This window comes from Bos javanicus, chromosome 28, assembly GCF_032452875.1.
Source record: "Bos javanicus breed banteng chromosome 28, ARS-OSU_banteng_1.0, whole genome shotgun sequence".
Lineage (NCBI taxonomy): Eukaryota > Metazoa > Chordata > Mammalia > Artiodactyla > Bovidae > Bos > Bos javanicus.
The window spans coordinates 47,394,090-47,417,484 of NC_083895.1; the positions used below are offsets into that span (position 1 = coordinate 47,394,090).

Here is a 23,395-nt window from a genome sequence, read left to right on the forward strand (position 1 = left end):
GCGGGCGGAGGAAACGTCCGGATCGCCGTCTAGCTTCTAAAGACACGGCCCGTGCTCGCCACGCAAGCCTGACCGTTCAAGAGGGAGCAGGACGCGTCCAGGCCCGGAGACGGGGCCCAGGCGCGCCCGCCAACGAGCCCTGCGAGCCCATACTCGGCCGGTCTGGCCAAGCACCAGAGCCTGGAGCCTAGGGACCCCGGAGGGAGACGAAGGCCCCAAACGGTGATCCAGGAGTTTGGCCCACGAGCCACAGGCACTCCGGCGCCGCAGACCCTTTCTCTGCTCGCTCCGAGGCCCCGCGGATGTAAGGCCGCGAGGAGATGCTGGTCGACCAGAGCGAGCGACAACCCGCCCTCAAAGGCCACAGCGCCAGGCCGCTTCACGAAAACCTGCGGATCCAATCTTCAGCAGGAGCAGGCATGCCCAGGTCTCCTCAGTACCATGGTTATTGCCACCAGTGCTGCCGGCCTCTGGAGCTCTGCGCCGTATTCTGCGGCTGAGTCTCAGCCCTTAGGAAGGTCGCCGAAGGAAAGGAACGCTCTGAAAGCGGCCGCCAGGGGCGCCCGACAACCGGTTCGAGGGTCCCCAGGACGAGTCGCCTGCAGGCCGCAGCCGCGCCTAACGCCCTAACGCCCGAGCTCGCCCGGGGCCTCTGCCTCGGAGGGGACTCCCCGCTCGGGACAGCGCGACGCGGCGTCGCGGAGCGGCCAAGGCGGCAGACGAGGGCGGGCGGAGAGCGGGAGGCCGCGGCGGAGAGGCCCTCCCCGCGAGACTGCAGGGCCGCAGGCCAACCTGAGCAAGGGAGATTCTGCAGGGGGCTGGGCTGTGTGAACTGTGAGCTGAAACAGCGAAAGTAAAACGGAAAGCAAGCAAGCACGGAAGACATCTTATTCTGTCATTTCAGAGTTGAGATGTTACTAAAGTACAAAAATACAAGGCTCAGAAGCCATAAAGGAAACGACTGAAAACTTGACTATGTAATTGGCCTTTTAGTCTTTACCAAGCAAAGGCAGGTGACAAGAAATGGGTGTGTGAGAACGTTTGTGCAACTAAATATATATTAAGAACGTTGGTATCAGGATTACATAATAACAGAATGTAGAAAACACGGCAAGGGACCAATTAAGTAAATTTTCAGTGCATTCACATAACACAAGACTATCACTTTGCTTTTTGGTTTATTGCTGTTGTTTAAATGAGTTAGATCCATAGGTATTGACTTGGAAAGATGTCGATGGCAAACTGTCAAATGAAAACACAAAGTTTTAGCACTTACTACTGGAAGTGATTTTTAAAAAATGAAGCGGAAAAATGAAGAGTTAGAATAGCTAAAGCGGTTTTAAAGAGCAAGAATCAAGTCTTCCCTATAGCCTGGTGTCTGGACAGAAAGATGTGCCAGAAACAAAGATGGGCCACACTACGTGCTTCTCTGCTCCCTCCTACTATAGTCTTGGGAAGGCAGCTGGCATCTCAGCCCCTGCACCTCTCTGCTCCACTAACACCCACAGCCCCTGCAGGCAATCAGAACTCTGACTCTGCAGGCCTGGGATCCCTATGTCCACAGTCTCTTCCTTCATGTCAGGAGCCTCGAGCAATTCACTTGGTTTGCCCAATCATCCATGCCCAGAGCTGCTGGCTCTAACATACACCTGTGCAGTCCTTCTCTCCATAAGCTTTGAGCTGATATCCCAAGGGAAGACCATTCCCCTCACAAAACAGGTATGAACCACGGGAACAACTGGAAGTTTGCACCTGGACCCATTATACAAACTCTGTGTGCACACTCAACTCCCAAAGACACTACCCTTTTCACTGTGCTGTTTGCATGGTATGGCCATTGCTTACTAGAAGCATCCAGACTCACTTATGTGGCAGGAAGAAATACTAAGTACACACACACGTGCGCGCACACACACACGCACGCACACACACCCATGTACAAACATAGAGGCACACACACACCAGGAGCTAATCTGGACTCCTGCTAGGGCTGGCAGTGGTGGGAGCAGAAAAGAGATCACTGTTGCTGCTTCTCAGGTCCTCTGCACTGGCAGACCCTGGTTGCTTTGCTGACTTCACTGTGGGGAGTGAGGGCTTGGAGCGCCCTAGTCTGCAGTTTGCTGTCCAGCGCCCTGTGCTTTATTCAGTCCACTCTACCCTCTCTCCTCAATGCACAGTCACCGTTAAAAATAAGAATGGACACACATTGATTTCAATTTTCAAACTTGAACAAAGTTTAAGAACAGAGAGAAATTGGGTTATTGTGAAGAAGGTAGTGAGGAAATTTTATTTATCTTTTTTGCAGCTACCAAAATGTTCAAATATAGTCTATAAAAGCTTAATATTTTTTAAAACTAGGAAAAGTAAATAATCCCTCCTTACTCCTTCTTGCCCATCACCACCTCTGCCCCAGCTTCTGTCACACTGGGCTCACCTGATGACATGCCTGTTCTCCTGGTTTGGAGACTTCTTTCACACTCATCACTGTCCTCTATGCTCACTACACACCTGAGGCCACTGTAGCCATCCACATGGTAAATCAGGGGATTTTTCTCTAGTGAGCCTGAGGGTTGTATTTTTTTTTTTCTTTTTCTTCTAATAGAAACCTCTCCCATCTGTCCTCTAAAGGCACAACCTTTATGGATCCTGTAACAAGTGGGTGTGAATGACAGAAAGAGTGTGTTTCCATATCAGTCTCTGAGCTGCCATATGCCTAACAGAGTGGTGGATGTTACTGGCATTAATATTTCCTGGGTGGTGTTAGAAGATCCAGGCCGAAAGGAGAAACCGGACAATTTGGCAAGACACAGATCAAACCAGGAGCCAGAGCAAGTCCCTCTCATTGTTTCAAGGTCAAGAACTCAGCCACCACTGTCCTCCTCTGCATCCTCATGCAGGACGGTTGAAACTGACCAGATAAAGCTGAGGAGATGGAAAGAAGTCATGAGATCCAAGCCTCTAAAGCCCTGCTAGATACTCCAGGCATGAGTCCCCAACCACTCACCTGGGTGTGACCCCTCCTACCAAACCACAGGCATGCAGAGATATGGGGAACCCTCCTCTCTGGGGTCAAAGCACTGTGGGCTACTCGCCACATAAACAATGTAGTAATATTTCCATTTTACACAGAAAAAAATGAAAGTCATGAGCTGTTATACTCTGATTAGACCTACTTGTTCAGAGTTATTTAATGAATATTCAATTCCTATGATTTACATCAAATCCCAGGAAACCCTCACAGTGATCACTTGGGGAATCTTGACTCCATAGAACAACCACTCTCAAACATTTCCATAACTAATTCTTGATCAAATGCATCAGGCTTTGTTCTCTAATACCCACTGAAGTCGTTTAGAGTCCCCACCCTTCCTGCTGTGCCCTCCCCTGACCCTCTGGATGCAAGTGCCTTCAGTCATCTTGAGTCCTCCCAATGTGGGAATCAGGCAACTTTGGAGCCCTAACCTTAGTTCTATCATGGCCTCAGATATGTGGCCAAGCCACTGTGAACCTTTTCAGTGGTGGGTGAAGCAACCTAAGGGGTCATGTCTTGGCGGAAGATCAGGCACTCTGGTCGCATAGATAAGCTCTTAAACCCCCTTGCACAGGAAAGAAGCAGGAGCACATACATCATGAGTCCCCTGGTGGGTGTCACAGTCCCACAGGGCAGACATGCTCATCAAATGCAGAGGAAGTTTACTTTGGGGTAAAATGTAGTTGACACCTTCAGAGGCATGGTGAAATACTACATGGATTTCTGTCCTACTAAATATTATTGGCAGAAACATTCTTCATTTCATAATTTTTGTATAGGAAGGTATTTGTCTCTAAGGAAGGAAAATTAAAATAATTACTTTCTTCATCGAACAAATTTGTGTGCTCACTCAAAACATATTCTGACATTTAGTTGACACTCTCCATCTTCTTCAAAGATAAGAAATATAATCATTTGTTTCATTTCACCCTGCTCATCTCCAGGTTTCCCATTTTCCTAGAAGGGTGTGCCTCTTCTGAGTACAAGTCCCACCTACTCTCTTGTCTTCAAAAGAGAGCTTAAGCCTCAGTCATAAATTCAGCCTTTGAAATAAATACCTCAGATGACATAGTGGCCCCAGGAGAATGAGAAGCTGTCCCCAGTGTGGTGAGAAACCTTGGGTTCCCTCCCCAACTCATCTGCCAAGTCTCCACCGCTCAGGGCTATTGTCCTAAATGACATCTGTGGGCAGCAGCTGATGTGAAAGAGAAGAGTGTGTCCAGAGGCCCAGCACTGCCCCATTCTGTCCCCAGCAGCTCTAATTCTGGGTCTGGTTTCATTTTTTTTTTTTTTTTACCACGAGTGCTCTTTCCAGCCATCCTAGGACTTCCTTTAGAGTAGTTCTTTAAAGATTCCCCAACCACCATTGACCACTGCTATACTTCCCTCCTGAAACTAAATTCAGTTCTTTCAGAAAGATTGAGTCCGGGGACTTCCCTGGACGTGCAGTGGTTAAGAATCCACCTGCCAATGCAGGGGACACAGGTTTGATCTCTGGTCTGGGAAGATCCCACAAGCCACAGAGCAACGAAGCCTGTGCACCCCGACCACTGAAGTGTGCGCACCCTGGAGCGGGTGCTCCACAGCAAGGGAAGCCGCCACAGTGAGAAGCCAGGCGCCGCAGTAGAGGAGCCTCTGCAGGTCACACTGCAGACAGCGGGTGTGCGGCAGTGACGGCCCGGTGCAGCCAAAAGAAATCAATCAGTTAAATTTTTAAAAGACAGAGTCCAGCAAAAAAAAAAAAAGAGAGAGAGAGAGAATGACATTTCACTTCTCTTTATGTTCATTCTTCTCACATTTTGTACCTGATTCTCTTAGATATTTTGGATGCTTACAAAACTCCAGGTCACAGAAAAGGAGGAATTTCCAGTGTTCAGCGTCTCAGGGAACAGGCACACATCAGTTGTGCTGAATAGTCCAAGGAGATGTGAGGGGAGCAATGAACCAAAACCACCAGAAAACCCCAAAAGAAGAGCAGCCCATGGACCCCGGAGCAGCTGTCTGCGGGCTCACTCTGGGGTAGCAGAGGGCCCACAGGCTGGCTGGGCTTCCTGAGCCCCCAGACTGCTGGAGAAGGCTGCCATCTTTCAATGATGATTCAGACTCCCCATCAGGAAAACCAGGCCTGATCTCAGCATCTCTGACTCAGTAAATACCTTCAGGATCCACCCCAAGTCCACCCTCTCCTCCTCTCTCTCAGGCAGAATGAATCAACTGCATTCAGTGCGGGCTAGGTCGCTGATCATCCTGGGGTGCTAAGGCCAGGGCTGGCCACATAACTCACCACCCGGGGATTCTCGGGGTCATAAGAACTTACCTACTTCCTCATTCAGGGTGAGGAACAGCAGTGGCTGTGACAGGCAGGACATCCCAATAAGACAAAGGGACAGGAGGAGTCAAGGTGGAACGAGAGGAGGCTGTCTGTGCGGGAAGCTGACCAGGGCAGCATGGCCAGCCCCTCTGTTCAGGGACAGGCGGGAGCCCTTGTCACCAGAAGCAAATGCGAATCAGCCAGGGTCCAGGGCTGTGACTCACAGCAGGTAATGACATCAGCTTCTTGGTCCCTGTACCAGATGGGCACTTGTGAATCTGGGATGGCCAAGGAGAGCCAAGCCAGGTGGAAGATCGGCCCATGGAGCCTGCAGACCTTGATACCCACTGGGCGGAACACAGAGAGAAATGCTGACTGGTCACCAACTCTCAGTAAGGGGAGGGCGGGAAGCTTTGGCCTGAGTCTCATTCCTAGGACCTACCTACAAGGTTAAAGACTGACCTGATCGTTACTAGATTCTTTTTAACAGAAGCCCAGGGTTCCTACTATACCCAGTTTCTAATGGGCCAAGGTGAAGATGGAAGAAAATGTTAGCATCATTCCTTCATCATTCATTTGTAAATTCATCCAATATTTACTGGACATTTTTATCACTAGTGATAAAGAATAAAATCTCCCTTTGAGAAGCTCATTCTCTGCTGGTAATACAGAAAGTAACCCCCATCACAGGGCAGTGGAGAGTCCACTCGCTCCGCCCAGGAGTCTGGAAGCCCTGACAGTCCAACAGGGCAGAGGAGGTTCAGGTGAGTCTTTAAAAGTGAGACTTTTTTTACCTGGAGGTGGAGGCAGCTCATGTGAAGAATGGGAACGTTTGTGAAAATGAACCTCATTCCCCCCTTCTCCTCTCAGGTGCTGGACCACACAGCACCCCGGGCTGTTCTTTGAAATCCCCACACCCCCTCAGTCATAGAGCATTTCCCTTCTCTCTGATTCCCCTGAAACACACTTCTCTTCCAGCGACAGACATCTCATTCCTTCACTGGCTTCAGGCCTTTACTTAAATGCTCCCTCCTGGGGGAGAGATCCCACACCTCACATGGAAGGCATCAGCGCCATCCTTCTCCTCCACTTGTCCTGCTCTCTCTCTCTCTCTCTCTTATTTCTTGCATCTCTGACAGCCTCTAGGGATGGGGCTGTGGGTGAAGGGAGATGTGGGGAGAGGGTAGGGTGGTATCTTCTCTCCACAGGCTTTGCTGGAGAAGAAGCTGTTTTTCTTCAGAGACAAGGCATGAATATAAACTGCAGGTAAATTGAAACTTAAATTGAAGGTATTAATAAATTAAACATTAAGTGTGAAAGACAAAAAACATGAAACCTTTTGGAGCATACCTAACAGAATGCTATTATGATGTCTGGGGGATGAAGAACTTCTTTAAAAAGCCAAACAAACAGGTAAGCAAAAGATGGATAAATATGATCATGTTACAAGTAACAACTGCTGCTCATCAGAAGACATCACAAAATGAGGAAAGCAAAAGCCAGGGAGTGGGAAGTGACATGTGCAACAAGTGTAAAGATCTTTCACCAATAAATATTTTTTTAAAGTAGATGTCAAAAACACGTTAACAGGCATTGCATGGAAGGTGAAACATGGAAGTCCAACGAACATTTAAAATGTGATCAATTTCAGTTGTGATAAATTAAATTAAATTTGTGATAGATTACTTTGATAATAATGTGGTGGTGGTTTCATCACTAAGTTGTGTCTGACTCTTTGTGAACCCATGGACTGTAGCCTGCTAGGCTCCTCTGTCCGTGGATTTCCCAGGCAAGAATACTGGAGTGGGTTGCCATTTTTCTCCAGGGGATCTTCCTGACTCAGGGATGGAACCCATATCTCCTGCACTGCAGGCAGATTTATTACAGCTGAGCCTCCAGGGAAGCTCAGGAAATCTATAAAGTCAGAAACATGAAAGCAATTGCTGAGGCGATCTGAGTAGAATGGGAAGCGGACCTCCTGTGGGTCTGAGACCTAGGGACAGGACGCCTCTGCATTTGAATCATGGTCACTCTCACTTGCTCTAATCTTGGCTGGTTTCTAAAAGTACCAAAGTCTGAGTTTTCTCAGCTGCCTCAGAACCTTGTTTCCTGAACTCAAAGGGCTCAGAGTGGGCACAGAGAAGGGCTGCTTCTCACCAACTTCTCCAAACTTGTACAGTGAAAAGTAGATTTTTAAAGTTGAGAGTAATAAGGTCTTTTGAACCAAGGGGAATGCAGAAACAGGCCAGATGGATGGAAATAATCCAAAGCAGGACCAGAATCCAGAGGCTGCTAAGCATGATTCCCCTGTGCTCAGTATCACGAGTCATTCCCTGGGATCTGGGGGGATCGCTAGCTACCCTCACAGATGTGAAGAACTGACTCACTGGAAAAGACTCTGATGCTGGGAAAGATTGAAAGCAGGAGAAGGGGACGACAGAGGATGGGGTGGCTAGATGGCATCACCTTCTTGATGGACATGAGTAAGCTCCGGGAGTTGGTGATGGACAGGGAGGCCTGGTGTCCACAGGGTCACAGAGAGTTGGACACGACTGCGTGACTGAACTGAACTGAGCTACCCTCATATAAGTGTCAGTACATGTCTTATCTCATGTAACTTTCCACACAGCTCTATGATGCAATAGGATTGTCATTTCTACCCTAGAAGTAAAGAAACAGGTGATTAAAGACATTAGGTGTCCTGTCCAAAATCACACAAGTAGACAGGGGTAGCGATAGGATGTGGATGTTTGTGTGACTCACAGCCAGCTCGTATTCACCCCGACTCACACAAGCACAGTTTACTTCAGGCTTGTGCACTGAGAATGCCTGGCTTCTTACCTCAGCATTTGATAACATATCGCTGTCACTTTCAGCTAGGTGTCAGAAGAGAAAGATGCAAAGCTAAGTTTCCATGGGGCATGTTGTGATATAAGGTCATTTTTTCCCCTGGTTACTCTTTCCCTCCAGTGGGACCCCCCGCTTCTGGATGCTCATCTCTGAGGGACGGCGCTCACCTGGTGGTCAAGATGCAGGTGCAAGGCCCCAGGAGCCCCTTGTGCATCACCCTCTCTCAGCTCAGCTGTCTCCAGAGCATCTCCAGATCTAAGTAAGATCAGGAGCACACACCCTCCCAGCTGTTTCCCTGAGGCTCCTCTGCCCACAGTCCCTTTCTGCCCCCAGGGAGGGCCTTTCATATCTACCCACATCTTCCCTTCCCTCTTTCTCAGGAGAGTGGCTTCTGAATTGCTTTTCAGAGGATACATATTATCAAATTACCTTTCCTCATTCTAACTCCCTGATACAAAGAAATTCTTCCTACCAGTAGGGGGGCCATGTATCTTTTAAAAAGATACATTTTTTAAAGAAAACACTTTTAAATGTTAAAGAAATTCTTCCTACCAGTAGGGACCCATGTGTCTTTAAAAAAGATACATTTCCCTACCTGTATCCATTTCTTACTGCTGGTATAACAAATGAGCACAAGTTCACTTTCTCATCCATCTGGAGAAGTCCAATGTGGATCTCGCTGTGCGGACATGGAGGTGTCGGTGGGGCTGTGTTCCTTCTGCAGGATCTGGGGGTGTTCTTTCTAGGGGTCGCTGCACGGCTTGCTTGTGGGCCCAGCAGCCACTTCAGCCCCGCTGTGGCTCATGTCCTCACGTCTCCCACCAGCTGAGGGACCCTCCTGACTCCCTCTCTGACTTCTGAGGATGCTTGGGACTACATTGCACCCTCACCAGTAACCCAGAGGGCCTCCGGGTGTAGATCCTTTCTTTAACCACACCCACACAAGTCCCTTTTGTCCTGTGAGTTAACAGTCACAGGTCCTGGGGATTAGGACCCAGATGTCTTTTGGGGGAGGGAAACTATTGGTCACACTACTCTTTCTGCACAACTTGAGAGAAAATTACTTTAAACAGTTGCAAAGTACCTTCACAACAGCTCAGAGTATAATCACCTACGAAAATATGATATATAGATAATACAACAATTGGGTCATAATGTGGATCACAATAAACAGGCCTAGAAGAATGCTTTCCTAATTTTTCACCAGCGAGAAACAACGATCAGATTGTATTTGGGTGACACCTGTCAGGGTCGTTTCCTGAAGCATGAGGTCGGGGAGGGTGGGTGGGGTCTGCACAGACAGGGCTGAGCTTGGAGAGGTCCCGGTGAACACAGGCACAGAATCCAAGGGACAGCTAGGCCTCTGCAGGGTTCAGGCAGGAGCAGCCCCAGACATTAGGGTGGGAGCTGGGTGGGCAGGATGTGGCTGCGGGTGTGGGGGTCCCTGAGAAGCCGAGTCTTCTCACCACCTATTTGTGCAAGTGCCCACCCTCTCTAACTCCTAGTTCCCCCGTGATGTCCTGATCTACAGCGTCCATTCAACACAAAAGCACAGCGTGGTAACAGCAGCGTGGCAGGACTGCAGAGGGCGGTTCGGACCGCTGAGATCAAGAAGCACTTGAGAAAGAGCAGCGCTGCTGAGCCCGGAGCCCCGGGAGACTCCTTCCGCCCCGCCCTGTCGGTGATCCCCAGCCCCGGAGCTTCCCGCTCGGGTCCTCTTCTGGAGAGGGGCCCGGGCGCCCGCAAGTCTGAGCCTTGGGCCCCGCGATGTGCCGCGCGCGCCCCTTCTCCCGGTCCTCCTCTCCGGGTTCCCGCAGCGGCCGGAGGGCCAGGGTCGGGCCCGGGGCGGCGAGCGGGCAGGGATGCGCGGCCCCGCCGGTGGCCGCGTGCGGGGAGCGGGTGCAGTTTCTCCCCGCGGGGCCGAGCCCGGTCGGTCGGAAGCCCTTAGCCCGGCGGAGGGGCCGCTGCGCCGCCGGCGGGGTCACCGGTTCCTCCACATCTCCGGCCTACGGGGTATCGGAACCTTCTCCGGGGCCCGGAGACCGCCCCGCTCTCTCCTCGCCGCCTCCCGGCTTCTCGGGGCGCACCCGGCTCCCGGGTTCCAGCGGCGGCCAGGGGCCCGGAGCTCCTGCGGGAACGGGACCCCAGATCCCGCCCGGCACCGGGCCCTCCGTGCGCGTCGCCTGCTCCGCGGGCGCGGCTTCCCGGAGTGGCCGGCCGAGCGGCAGCCCCAGCTGGGGAGATGAAGCCGCTGGAGGCGCCGTCGGACGGGGACACGGGGCCGCCTGGGCTTCTGGCTCCGCCAGCCGCCCCGTCTGCAGCCCGAGGGCCGGGGGACACCAAGCGAGGCGGCTTCGCCGTCTGCCCGCGGAGCGCAGGGGCGGCCCCGAAACTACGACTTGGGGTCAACTGCATGCGCGCCGCTTCTTTGATCCATGTCTCTGGTGTGGAAGAACCCAGATCTCCCGCCCTGGGCGGAAGAAATGTTCTTTATAAATATTTTGCAGAAGGCGTTCTTTCCCCGGCCAAAATAAGCCGATTGATGATTTGAAACGCCACCGTCACCCGCACTGTTGGCGGTGAGCCTGAAGGGCAGGTCTGAGCCCGACCCTCTGTGGGCGCGCGGAGCACAGAAGACTGCCCGCCTCGGCTGGTCATCAGCCGCCAGAGAGGCAGACACTCAGGACTGGACTCCAGCTCCAGGGCTGGGGCTGGAAAGGCGGCTTCTGTCCCTCTGGGAGCCTCAGTAGGTACTGACGACTTGATGGGCGAGGAACTGTGCCCAGCAAGTAACTGCTGCTCAAAACTCGATGGGCGCCAGCGCGCAGCAGGAAAGGGGTACGGGACAGGACAGCTTCACTCCCTGCTGGAGGCTGGGGACGCACAGATGAGGTTGTTGTAGCAAAAATAGAAATGAAGTGTTTCCTCTCCTGAGAACAAGCGAAGCCTAGAGAAGAAACATGACCGGTGGTCAGAGTTATTCGCTCCTAGTTTTACTTGAAGTGTTACTAACCTGTAGTGTCTGTAACCAGAAGTCCCCTAATTCTACGTAATCTTCATCCGGTACCACATTTTTGCTCTCGCTGCACCCTCTTGTAGCAAGTCACCCCTTAGAGTTTTGCTGCTGGATGTTTGATATTTCAAAGGGAGAGATTCAAGCCTGGACTTGTGTTTCCAAACAGCAGTTGTTCTAATTAATGAAGCGTTTATCAAAGGTGATGTCCATTATCACGATTGTTGGAAACAGAGTCATTACTGAATGACCACACACTTTACTGATGTGGAGTGGAAGTGCCCCAGAGCCACACACCAGGGCTGGGAGAATCTGCCCCATGACAGGCGGTGGGAGGAGATCACATTCCCATCTTACCGAGTTTACCATCCACTGAATGATCATTCTCACACAGCAGCCCAAGATTGCACATGGAATGTTGAGAGGGTAACAGATCCAGGACCTACTAAGACCTGCACTAGTCCTACAGGTGCACAGAAAAAGGGTGAGCTCACTTACATGTGGCATCTTAAATAAATAAATAAAATAAAAAGCAAAGCACCAAGGTCCTCAATACAGGGTCAGCTTGGTGGCTGCAGAAGGTGGGCTGTGGGGGTGTGTGAAGTAGGTGAAGGTCGTCAAAAGGTACAAACTTCCAATTACAGAAAAATAACTCATGGGATCATAATGTGTAGCATGGCAACTATAGCTAATAATACTATTTTAAAAATTATTTTGTATATTTGAAAGTTGCTAAAAGAGGGGATCTACAAAGTCCTCATCACACACACAAGATGTAACAATGTGAGATGATGGGCATGAGATGGACTCATCATGGTGATGATTTCACAGTACATACAAATATTGAGTCATTATGTTGCACATCCAAAATGAATATGAAGGGATATGTCAACTATGCATCAGTTAAAAAAAAGAAAATGGTGGAAGGACGATATGCGCTCTCACAATTGCTGAGAAAGGTGAAGCACTGAGCTTGCCTCAGGGTCTGCAGTCTCCCTTCCTCTCAGGGATGTAAAGGATACTTATGGCCTTGGACGCAGTGATGGGATAGGCCTGGGGCTCTGCATTTCTCACAAGCTCCCAGGAAATGCCAATTCCTGCAGACCCCTGGCTGCACTTTGAGTAGCAAGGTATTAATGCTCCTGAGGGTGGAGATTAGCTGGCTGGTTTCTAAGGGATCCAGTTACACTTATGAGTACAGCACAGGGGCTTTTTTGGTCTCCATTTCTGACACTGTGAAATAGCTGTGGGGTGAGCCGAGGTGGTGTTTCCTTTGCAGAGAAGAGGAAAATGGCAACTTTCATCAGACTGGAAATGATGCTGTTTCATGTTCATATACCGATCTCCTCAGACAAATGGGGCCCACCAGCAAAGACCTTCAGAAATAAAGGCCAAAAGACCATGGTGACTTTTAAAGTATTATTTTGGAGTGCTATCCACAATGAATAAACTAGATTAAAGGAAATGATTTTATGTCACAGCTCAAGTGGTTCAATTGCCTAGGAGCTTTTTTTTTTTAAGTTTTATCTTGAACCCTTCTTGGAAGTGTCTACAATTACATGAGGGCTTGACGGAGTGTGTCACTGCTTGTTCAAAGCTCTGGTGGCAAATAAAATATACAATGACAGGAAGGACCCTTCACTACACTTGTTAAAATATGGAAGGGCCCTCCTTGGGAAGCTATAAATTATTGGTCACCATGAGGAGTAGAAAGTGAGCCTGCAGAAGGCACAGCTGGGCCACAAGAGAGGAGCCTGCCAAGCTCCCGCCCCTCTCAGCCCCTCTGATAAAGGCTCTGTCTGACCCCCAGACACTCAGCCATGCCTCCCGGGGCTCACAGACCCTGAGAGGCCTGGCGTGGGTCCCGGTGCTCTCCTCTGACCTGGGGGAGGAAGCGGTGGGCTCAGGAGAGACCCTGGACGTGGAGTGAGGACCCCGGCCCGAGCTGCGCCACGCGCCGAGGGACACCATCTGTGCGCTTCGCTGGTGTCGGCTTCCACGTGTGTAAGACAAGCGGCCCGGCTGCTCTTGGGTGTTTCTTTATACTTCAACGGTCCTTGGGCCTCAGCAAAATTGGCAGAAGTCAGAAATGTGTAATCTCAGGCATCCCTGCTGACTCAGTGGTAAAGAATCTGCCTGCCAATGCAAGAGACATAGGTTTGATCAAGAAAAATCCCACACGCTGTGGAGCAGCTAAGTCCGCGCACCACGACCATTGCTCCTGTAGAGCCCGGAGCCACAACCCCTGACGCCCGGGCCTCCCAGAGCCTGTCTCTGCAACAAGAGCGCAGGGGGCTTTCTTGGAGTGAAAGCTGCTCCCCCACAGCACGGACAGTGCCTGAGATGAGACACAGATGGCCCTGCAAGCCTGACGGGGGAGCCACAGCCTTCAGTCACCGTGCAGGTGAGCAGTGAGCACCTCCGGGCCTCAGAGAGTCGTGGAGAGTCGTGGGGCCTGGATTCCTGTCCTCAGGAAGCCCTGGGCCTAAGAGGGGCATCAGACAAGACGGAAGTGCCCCACCATGTGGCACATGCTCACTGAGAAAAGGCACACAGGACCAGAAGAAAGACAAGGAGTTACAACACAGCCCAAGGGAGTCAGGAAAATCAGCAGAGCAGATGGTTTTCAAGCCAAGGACTCAGAGGAATGCAGTTCAGCAGCCAGGAATCCAGAGCCGGGGCCAGTGGTAGGTGCAACAGAGAGCCAGTTCCCCCAGAAAGGCAGATGTGAAGGCAGAGCGTTCATCTCAACTCCTGGATGATGTCAAAGTTGGTGTGGACTGCGGGGTGGACGCAGGGGGTGAGGGCTGGCAGAGGAAGGGGGCAGGGGAGAGAGAGTGAAAGGCATTTAGAGCCTGGCCTGGGATGCCACTATCCTTCCTGGGAAGTGGGAGCCACTCAGATGCTGTGAGTAGAGAACACACATGTTCAGAACTGCAGTTAAAGCAGATCAGTTATCACAGGGAGAAAGTGAACAGGAGGGCAGAGAGGCTGCAATCAGAGGGGGGTCAGGAGCCCAGCAAGAGCGCTGGTGAGAGGAGCCCAGACTGAACTCAGGAGGCAGAGCTGGAGGGAGGAAGCCTGTCAGAGCAGGGGGAGGAGAAGGAGAGGGGATGGTAGGAATATGGAAAGCAGCTCCTGTGGAGGCTGAGGATCCTCGTTGTTTGGTGATGAAGGGAAGCTCAGAGAAGTCAGTCCCTGAAGGAGGAAACCTGAATCCTCATCCCTGTCCAGATGTTTGTTTGCCTACAGATGTTAGAAGGGTAAGAACCAAACAAAACTCAGGATAAGATGTGTTTCTTGTGTGAATTCTTAAAAAAAAAAAAAACCAATCCTCTATCAATCACAATGTTTAAGTTGGAATCTAATTCACATATCATAAAATTTACTCTGTAAAATGTGCAGCTCAGTGATTCATCATCTGTGTGCAAAGCTGTGCTGCTATCATGGCTATCTAAATCAGAGCACTTCATCTCCTCACAGAGAAAGCCACTACCCACCAAACAGGCACTTCCCCTTCCACCTTCCCCCAGCTTTCAGCAATTGTCTGTGTGCTCTTTGACCCTAATGATTTGCCTATTCTGCATATCTAAAGTACATGGATTTGTACAACTGTGGCCACGTATGCTGGTTTCTTACACGTGGTGCTGTCTTTGAGACTCATCTATGTTTAGCACACGATTCATTCCTCTGTTTGACTTGAGAATTTTCCTTTCTAGGCCATTATAATACACACACACACACACACACACACCCGAGTTCTTTTCTTTTTAATTGTGAAAAACTCACAGCATATAAAATTACCATTGTCACTCAGTCTACTTCACTAGGAACCGTCTTTGTGCAGGGACCCTCTTTGCCTCATGGACCCTGAGCCACCAGCGAGCATAGAGAAACCAGCCCAGCCACGACACCCCTTCTCGGGACCCTCCGGACCACCCACCCGACCCAGACTCCACGTGGGCCTCCCCATGGCAGCCTAAGAAGAGAACTACATGGGGGGGTGGGTGGGGGTGGCGCAGAGGTGGAGAAGGAGAGAGACCAGGAGAGAGGAGAGCAGAGGCAGGCAGAGGAGCCGCCCACACTGAGCTCCTGTCTCAGTTGCATGCCTGCCAGACCAGCCCTGCTCAACTGCTGGGATCAGAAATGGTCAGATGGCTGAGGGAGTTGTGACCACGGATGTCAGCAGCTTCAACCAGACACCCGACAGTCTACACTGCAAACCTGCCAGGCCCAGCTCCACTCCTCGGGCCAGCTTCAGAACCCCAGAGCCCCAGCCTCATGTGGAGGGCTTCCCAGCCCCATCCTCCAGAGCTCCACATCCCAGCTCTCAGGAGAGTCCTCTGAGCTCCCAGGAGGTCGTGTCCACTCAGGGTGTATGACAAGTGGCATTAGGCTGGGACCAGTTGGAAGTGGCCAGAGTGAAATCAAGTTTCTCTGCATCTCTTCTGCCCCTGAAGTGCCCACTCTCTCCTACTCGCTCATGCCTGTTTTGTCCAGGTGTTCCCTGAACACAGCCAGGCTGCAGGGAGGGGTTTCAGGGCAGAGCAAGAGCTGCAGCATCTCACGGTGAGCAGGGCTGGCCACCAACTCATGCCCGACTCTGGGAGAGCATCACTGTGGGTCAGAAACTGACCCTCTGAAGGCACAGGTGACTGCTCCTGGATCACTCAGGGGCCCCAGAACTTAGATTTGTACTGTGACCTCTACAGCTGGCTCTAAAGGACAGAACATCTAGCAAGGAGACATCTGGACCCCGGTAATCACAGTCAGGTTGGTTAAGTACAAAGGGGGTGGGGAGGGCAGTGAGAACAGGGGTGGGGGCCTCCTGCCTCTGCTGTTTCACCCCCCGGCCCCCGCTTTCCCCTGACTTTCTCCTCCTCAGTGTCCTACCCGCGTATTGGGTTTTCTTGGCCCAGACACAACAGAAGTGATCATTAAGTTACTCAGTATTCAGTGGAATAGTCACGAAGTGACTTCAAGTGTAAAAAGAAATAAAATTGAAAATAAAATCCACCCAGACTATTAATGTTTTGGATGAGGTTAGTGTCAGAGAAGATCCTTGGGCTCCTGGTAAAGGTCCCTCTGAAACTCTGTCTCTGGAAGGAGGGAGAAGAAGATGTCCTTTGGTGAATGTGACCTAAGCCTGGTTTGTGTTTGACCAGCTCATTGATTTGATTATTGGTCATCATCACATTTTCTGAGCCCCGTTCTGCATCTGTTCGAGGTCCTCACAGGGCTCACAAGCTGGAGAGCTCACCGCAGTGTGCTTAAAGACTTGAGGGCTCCTGTTTAAGGCAGAAAATGGTGCGGGCAGAGCATGGGATCAAGAAAGGTGTCGTGGACCCGGTGAGTCTGAGCTCCAAGGGTGAGTTCGGCAGGGCCTGGCTCTGAGCAGGACTTAAATACACGATGAATGACTAAATGAATGAAAATGGAAATCTTCCCCAAAAAGAGCAAGACTGTCAGCTCTTCTGTAACTGAGTCCAATCTTGTCCTGCTCACCTCATGACAGGCCAATAAATTGAGAGATGAGTTCTTGGGGCAAGGAATAGTTACTTTATTCAGAAGCCCAGGACCCTTGTCCCAGGACACATCTTGCCTGAGTTAGAATTCAGGCTTCCTTTATATTAATTCTCAAAGGTGGTGGGGGAGGAAAGTCAAATATTTCCTCATTCTCATCAGGCTCCAGAGGAGATGTGTTAATGTCTGCCTCCCTGTCATGATTCACAGGTGAGTCTGGTCATGAAGTTTCCTGTGAGTTAAACAAAGTTATTATTTTAGCTTGGTGCTCATTACCTGGGATGCAGGGCTCCCAGAGATGGGACTTTATGTACAAGCTTATAGTCAACATTCCTTTAGTGGTTAACTCGTAATAGGTAGAATGCAAAGGCTCCTTCTCTATGATGCATTCAGGCCAAAGCTTGGAACTGCAGGGCACCCGGGGACAGCGGGAGAGGCCCCGCAGGGTGCCCACTCCACCCCTCACGGCTGTCTTGCTGACTAAGCAGCCTGTGTCTTGACTCCCTGGGGGCACCTGTTTGCCCTTTTCTCTCGGACAGTGCTTGTTGTAAGGTATAGATTGGGCTGAGGCAGAAAAGGAGAGACAACCTCAACAGAAGTAGGTGACCTTTATTCAGGCAAGAAGGGGCGGCAGTCGGCCTAGTGACCAGGCTGAGCCTGAGAGGGATCAGGGAGGCTTCATATTTAAAGGGAGGTTTGTGGAAGCGATAAGGGAAATGTTAGTCAGGCGGGATGTTTGGGGATTCTTTAGTTGAGATGGCACTTGTAGTTGGGCAGGGGTGATAAATCCTCTGGACAAGGGGTGACAAGTCCCAGGTGGATGCAACCAGCCTGGAGCATCAGGGCGGGACCTAAAGTTTGGTTTTGTTTTCCCAAAGTTAGATGACTCAGCAAGGGCCTTTGAGACTGCTGTTTCCTTTTCTAGGCCCAAAGACTCTTTCACTTGTCAGAAGCAACACTCACCTGTGCCCCTCCCTGATCAGGCCCAAGCAAACCAGCTGCCCTCACCTGAAAGGGTGTTAGTCTCTCAATCATGTCCCTGCGACCCCATGGACTGCAGCCCACCAGGCTCCTTTGTCCATGGGATTTTCCAGGTAAGAATACTGGAGTGGGTTGTCATTTTTCTCCAGGGATCTTCTCGACTCAGAGATCGAACCCAGGTCTCCTACATTACAGGTGTATTCTTTACCATCTGAGCAACCAGGGACATGCATAAGAAACTGCTACCTCCCAAAACTGGGGTCAGAAGGCTGGGCGTGTGGTTCAGGCTCTACAAGGCATTTCACATCCTCCTAGTATCTCCTCTTGTCTCCCTAAGAAGCTCTTACATCTCAGGACACCTCTAACCAATACCCTCTTTTGGTGGGAGCTAGTGCTCAGTGGTTAACATTTTCAGCCCAGAGAGACACAGCCTGTGCTTTAGACCATGGCAAACCCTCCCAGCTAGCCCCAGTCCATCCAAATCTCTCCTGTTCCTCAGATCCCATGGCCAACAGACAGTCCCTGAGTCTGTTCAGTGGACAAGCTCCCACAGTGTCCAGCGCTGAGGCTCCTCCCACCCCTGTGTCCCCTAGGCCCTGCACAATGAGCCTGCACTCCTGGGAATGGAGGGGCCCCTGTGCACTTCTTCTGGGGCTGCTGCTGGGCCTTCTTCCTCCTTCAACCAGAGCAGGGAGCTGGCTCGGGCAGGCCCTTGGGTAGGGGGAGGATTGGGTAGGGGGAGGAGGGGATGAGCGGTCAGTCCCTCCGACTCCTGTGGGCTGGGCCCTGTGGGAGGAGGTGCTGGGGGCTGAGAGCGGGCTTGGCCTGCTCAGCGGTCAGGACTCGGGGCGCATTCGGGGGAGGCTGAACCTACTGGGGAGTGGTGACAGTGTTGATGGTGACAAGCTGTTTCCATCTCTGTACGAGCTGGTCCAGTTCACCAAATTCTCCCAAAACTAACACCCGTATATAAACACTCTTCCTCTGGCAACAGGGGGTGGGCTGAGTGTTTTCCAGGAAACTCCTCACTAACCTCTGGGAAAGATTCTGACAGAGTCTCTGATGATGCAACAAATGTCCGCTTTGGTTAGGAATCAACAAGGACTCCCTGTTTGGCACATGGATGTCAATGCTATGTAGCAGCCTCGAAGGGAGGGGAGTTCGGGGGAGAAAGGATGCATGTGTGTGTTTGGCTGAACTGTTCCCCTTGGTGTCACTTGAAACTGTCACAACACTGTTTGTTAACGGGCTACACCCCAAATACAAAGTAAAGTTAAAAAAGAGAACGTGTGACCAAACACAAAGAGAAGACACTGGATGATCTGAACATTGGCTTCAAAAGTGCATTTTGGTAACACAGAAAACTACAGTATTTTAAAATCCTAGTTTATGATTTAGAGTCTATGATATTTAGGTGACTGATCAATTGTTTAATACAGGCACTGATAAGAATACAAGCTAAAGGCTAACCAGTTTTAATATAAATTTCACACTACAGTCTAAAGCCAGGGCACATAAGTCTATTTATCAGTCTCCCTCCCTCCAACTCCCTCTCTCTATAGTTTTAAGATTTGTGTCACCAGTGAGCTCGCTCCAGCTCTCCTGCAACACACACCCTTCATTCTGTGGGAGAAGTGATAACACTCGTTTACACTAGTGTAAGTGAGGAGGTGACGCACGGTGACAGAAGGAAGGAGACTGGAGGGGGGCTCGGCCAGGCCTCGGCCTGAGGGCTTTGCCCGGATCCTCGCTCCCTCTCTCACCGCTGACCATAACAGGGGCCTGGAGAAGCCTGTGAGGAGCCCTGGCCAAGAACCTTCATGCATGTCTCGCCATTTACATCGTGAGCATGAAGTTTTCTCAAAGATCTTCAAATTTCTGTCTTTTTCTGACTTTTTTCGTCTTCATTAGTCTTCTCACCAGGGGTGTCGTTAACTAAATCAGCCTATATATTATTAATATTAACATATATCATTGATATATAAATATTATATTAAAATAATAATAGTACATAACATTTAATGTTTATTTACATTATATGTGCATACATTTATGTAGCATTATGTTATAATAAATTAAATTAATAAATATAAATAAACTAGCATGACAATATGAGTATATATTACTCCTCAGAGGCAGATCTTTGCCTTTTATGCAGTCAACTCTGCCTGCTGACCACATTTTGTTTGCCAGAAAAAAATGAAGACTGAGGCCAGAGTGAAAAGTGAGGGGAAGGCAGGCAGAGAAGACCCAACCTGAAATTACAGGGAGGCATAATTGAATCACTCAAGTGAAACAAGAAGTGTGTTCCCAAGACCAGCCTGAAGTGAGGGGAGCGGATGCGACCCTGCACCCGGCCAGGCCTGTGGGCACCTTCTGGGGTGGGGTGAGCGGGAGGGAGCCTCCTCCTGGTGTCTCTCCGCCGGCTCTCCAAGGACCCGCTCGTCCTCCCCAGGCTCTGCTGAGACCTTTGTGCTTTGCCGCCAGGAGGCCTGTTTCCTGCCCTCCACTGTTCTCCGCCTACCATCTCTCTTTCCTGGATTGTCTCGACTGCTACCGGCCAGGCTGGAGACACAGGCATCAGAAGACCTTCCCCCAGCCCGTGAGCTGTCCTCGCCCGGCCCTCCTCCTTTAGCGCTGGGTTAACGGGGTGCCTGGTGTTCATTGCTGAGACTTTCCTTGCTCATAGTTTCCTCCATTCCTGATGGTGGGATGCGCAGGGCAACTAAAGCCATTTCTGAATTTCCCTGAAGGTGGATGCTAGATGAACCTAGTTTGCTTATAGCAGAATCATGTTGTTCTAAAGAAAGATTTTTATATTCCTATTGAAAACCACTGGAAAACCCCCAAACAGGAAATGGTGACACCTCAAAGTCATACTGTTACATGACAAAAGCAAGTTGTAAAACAACACACATTATTTGATTAACTGAACTAAAAATGAACATATATTATCTGCGTGTAAATAAATATATATTTGAAAATGTTTTCTAAAAAGCTGGAGGAATATATACAAGTGAACCACAGATACTTTGATAAGGATGAAAGAGAAATTTTACTTTTACTCTAAATTATCCAGTTTCTTTTTGGGTGTACTTTTAACTCAGGAGGAACTTGAACGAGAGTGTATATTGTTTGCATTTAAATAAACACTACATATGATTGTACAGAACCAGCTTATCATAAAAACTGAACCAATGTATTTCAGAGTCAAACAAATGATAAGCTGCGTAGAAGAGCGTGAATATCTGCTGAAGGGCTAGAGACAGAAAGAGCACACGAGCAGCACAAACAGTGAAACGCTGGCTGCACGCTGCTGTCCCCTCCAGTCACTGGGTCATTCCCTGAACACTGGCTGGGTTTAAGGCAGCCTGGAAGTCAGTCACCTGTCCAAGGCACGTCTGAATTGATGCCAGGCCCATAGTAAAGACATATTTCAATTAGTAGCTCTCAGAGGTAGCAAAAGTACACTTTATTCTCTAAACTTATTTTGGCCTGTTCTATAATGGATTGTTCCATTAAAAACAAAACACTCAAACCAACATTAAAAACCACCCTTTTGGTGTACCTGAAAGCTTTTGCCATTTTAGAGCTTTCTCTTTTTCTGTCATCTCTTAAACATGTAAAATAAATACAGTCAAGTCCCCTCAGGAGGGGCCACTCAGGGAGCTCTGGGCCTCAGTCGTTACTAGGAATAAAAGTGGCAAAGAGCAGTTTTGCTCCAGAACTCTCAAGGCATTTTGGTGTGGGATAATCGGGACCCATGGAAAGCATATGATAGCCTGATACTGTTTCTCACATCTGCCACAGCTCAGTGATTTTCAATATCTTACTTTCTGTAACCAAAGATTGAGAATGCTCAGGAGAGAGTGTAAATATAACTACATAACTCGTTATAAATAGCATATAAGTAGAAAGTATAGTCAGATGTGAGTCTAACTTACCTTAATATCCTAGTTCCTGTGGCTCTCAGTCCATAAGGCTCAGACTACATTCCTCGGGCACCTCTACAGATTGGACAGTAGGTGGCGCTTTCAGCCTGTTTGAAACAGTTCACGGGCTTTGGCTTGTTTACTTGCTTTTTAACTGTTTTACCACCATTGCACAGAAAACCGAATAATTTGGTACATAAGTGTATGAAGTCCAGATCAATGTCATGGGAGCAATTCCAGAAGAACACAAAGCCATATAACTGGATCTGTAGGAAGCATTTACAAATATCCACAGAAAAGACTTTACCTCTCCGTAGATCCAAACTGAAAACAGAAAGTGAAAGTCACTCAGTCGTGTCCGACTCTTTGGGATCCCTTAGACTGTAGCCCGCCAGGCTCCTCTGCCCATGGAATTCTCCAGGCAAGAACACTGGAGTGAGTTGCCATTCTCTTCTCTAGGGAACCGTCCCAACCCAAATTATCCAGTAATAAAACGCTTTTAGGGTCTGTGTCACAGATGCTCCTTGCTACTTTGATTCCTGGTAATGACAGAATCTCAGGCTGACCTGGGACCCGCCCTAAAGTAGTTTGTGTCCTGTAACCCTGGTCAGACACATAGACTTTAGTTCGGTTTTCTTGTTTGGAAACAATTTGACCTAGCTGCTCACAAGCGAAAAGCTAACTACTATACCTTAAAATGTTCCAGTAGAGTACAGTCAAGTGCTCTTGATTCTAGGAACTTCAAAGGATGTTTTTAAGCCTTGTCAGCCACCAGCTTCTCTTGATTCTGAAAGCTGGGTTTACTAGGGACCGGCAGCAGTGGAAGTGTGATGAAATCACTGCAGCGGTGTTGTGCTTCAAAGCACAGGATCTGTACAGACTAGGAACAAAGATAAAATATTCTGAAGGGGTGAATCCAGGGCATTTACTCTTATCTGAACAAAAGCTTGTGCACAGATGCATTTTATGCATCACTTCAGGGAGGGCACAGGCTCCCTGGGCTCTCCAAATCCCTCAAGTTAAGGAAGTGAAAGAAAGCAAAGGCAGCCCTTCCATCTTCCCCATTCCGACCTCTGGTCCCATGAGAGGGACAGTGGATGCTCAGCGCGCTGTCCCAGCCGCAGGGCTGCCAGAGGAGTTACAGGAGCAGACCTGCCCAATGGCGCCGCTGCTTCCTGCCTGCTGCCGGGCCTTGTGAGAAGGCCCCAAGGAGATCTAGGAAAAGCAAAGGGAAGTCCAACTCAGCAGAACAGCCCCGAAGCACAGGGAGTTAAAGAAACAGGAAGCACGAGTCAGGTCAAGGAAGGACCCCTTTCTGATGGCTGCGCTGATAACGAGTGTGGCTGAAGCATCCTCTCCAAGCACATGGGGCTCTGCGTCTGCAGGCACTTCCAGTTTGCCTCACCATGAGAGGCGCCTGCTTGTCAGAAGGCAGATCTTTTCTACCATCAATAAACTGTCTTTTCCCCGCTGTCAGCCCTGCAATCTGGCACTATATGCTCCTTGTTCCATTGGAGCTAACACTTCTGTAAAAGGAGATCTAACTGTCAAGAGTTCAAAATTCCAGGGGTCTGTGGAGTCCCGCCACCAATTCACCCCCCAGAGTTGTGTTTGAATTAGGTAAAAACGCTCATTACAGGCTTAGGATTGAGGATACTAAAGTGAGAACATGAATGAATTTAGAAGGTTTGGAAAGTCTGATATTAAAAGTATTTGTTTATCTTTAAAGTCCAATAAGAAAATTTTACTCTTGC

General features: G+C 49.8%; 1 long non-coding RNA gene across 1 annotated transcript; it reads right to left on the reverse strand.

Annotated features, from left to right (window-relative positions):
• Positions 1-12,611: 12,611 nt before the first annotated feature.
• On the reverse strand, positions 12,612-22,989 carry LOC133240626 (uncharacterized). The gene is made up of 2 exons (XR_009734284.1): positions 22,333-22,989; positions 12,612-13,341 (listed from the first exon to the last, which is right to left on the reverse strand). It is a non-coding gene; the product is annotated as an uncharacterized LOC133240626 (long non-coding RNA).
• Between the last annotated feature and the right edge of the window lie 406 nt (positions 22,990-23,395).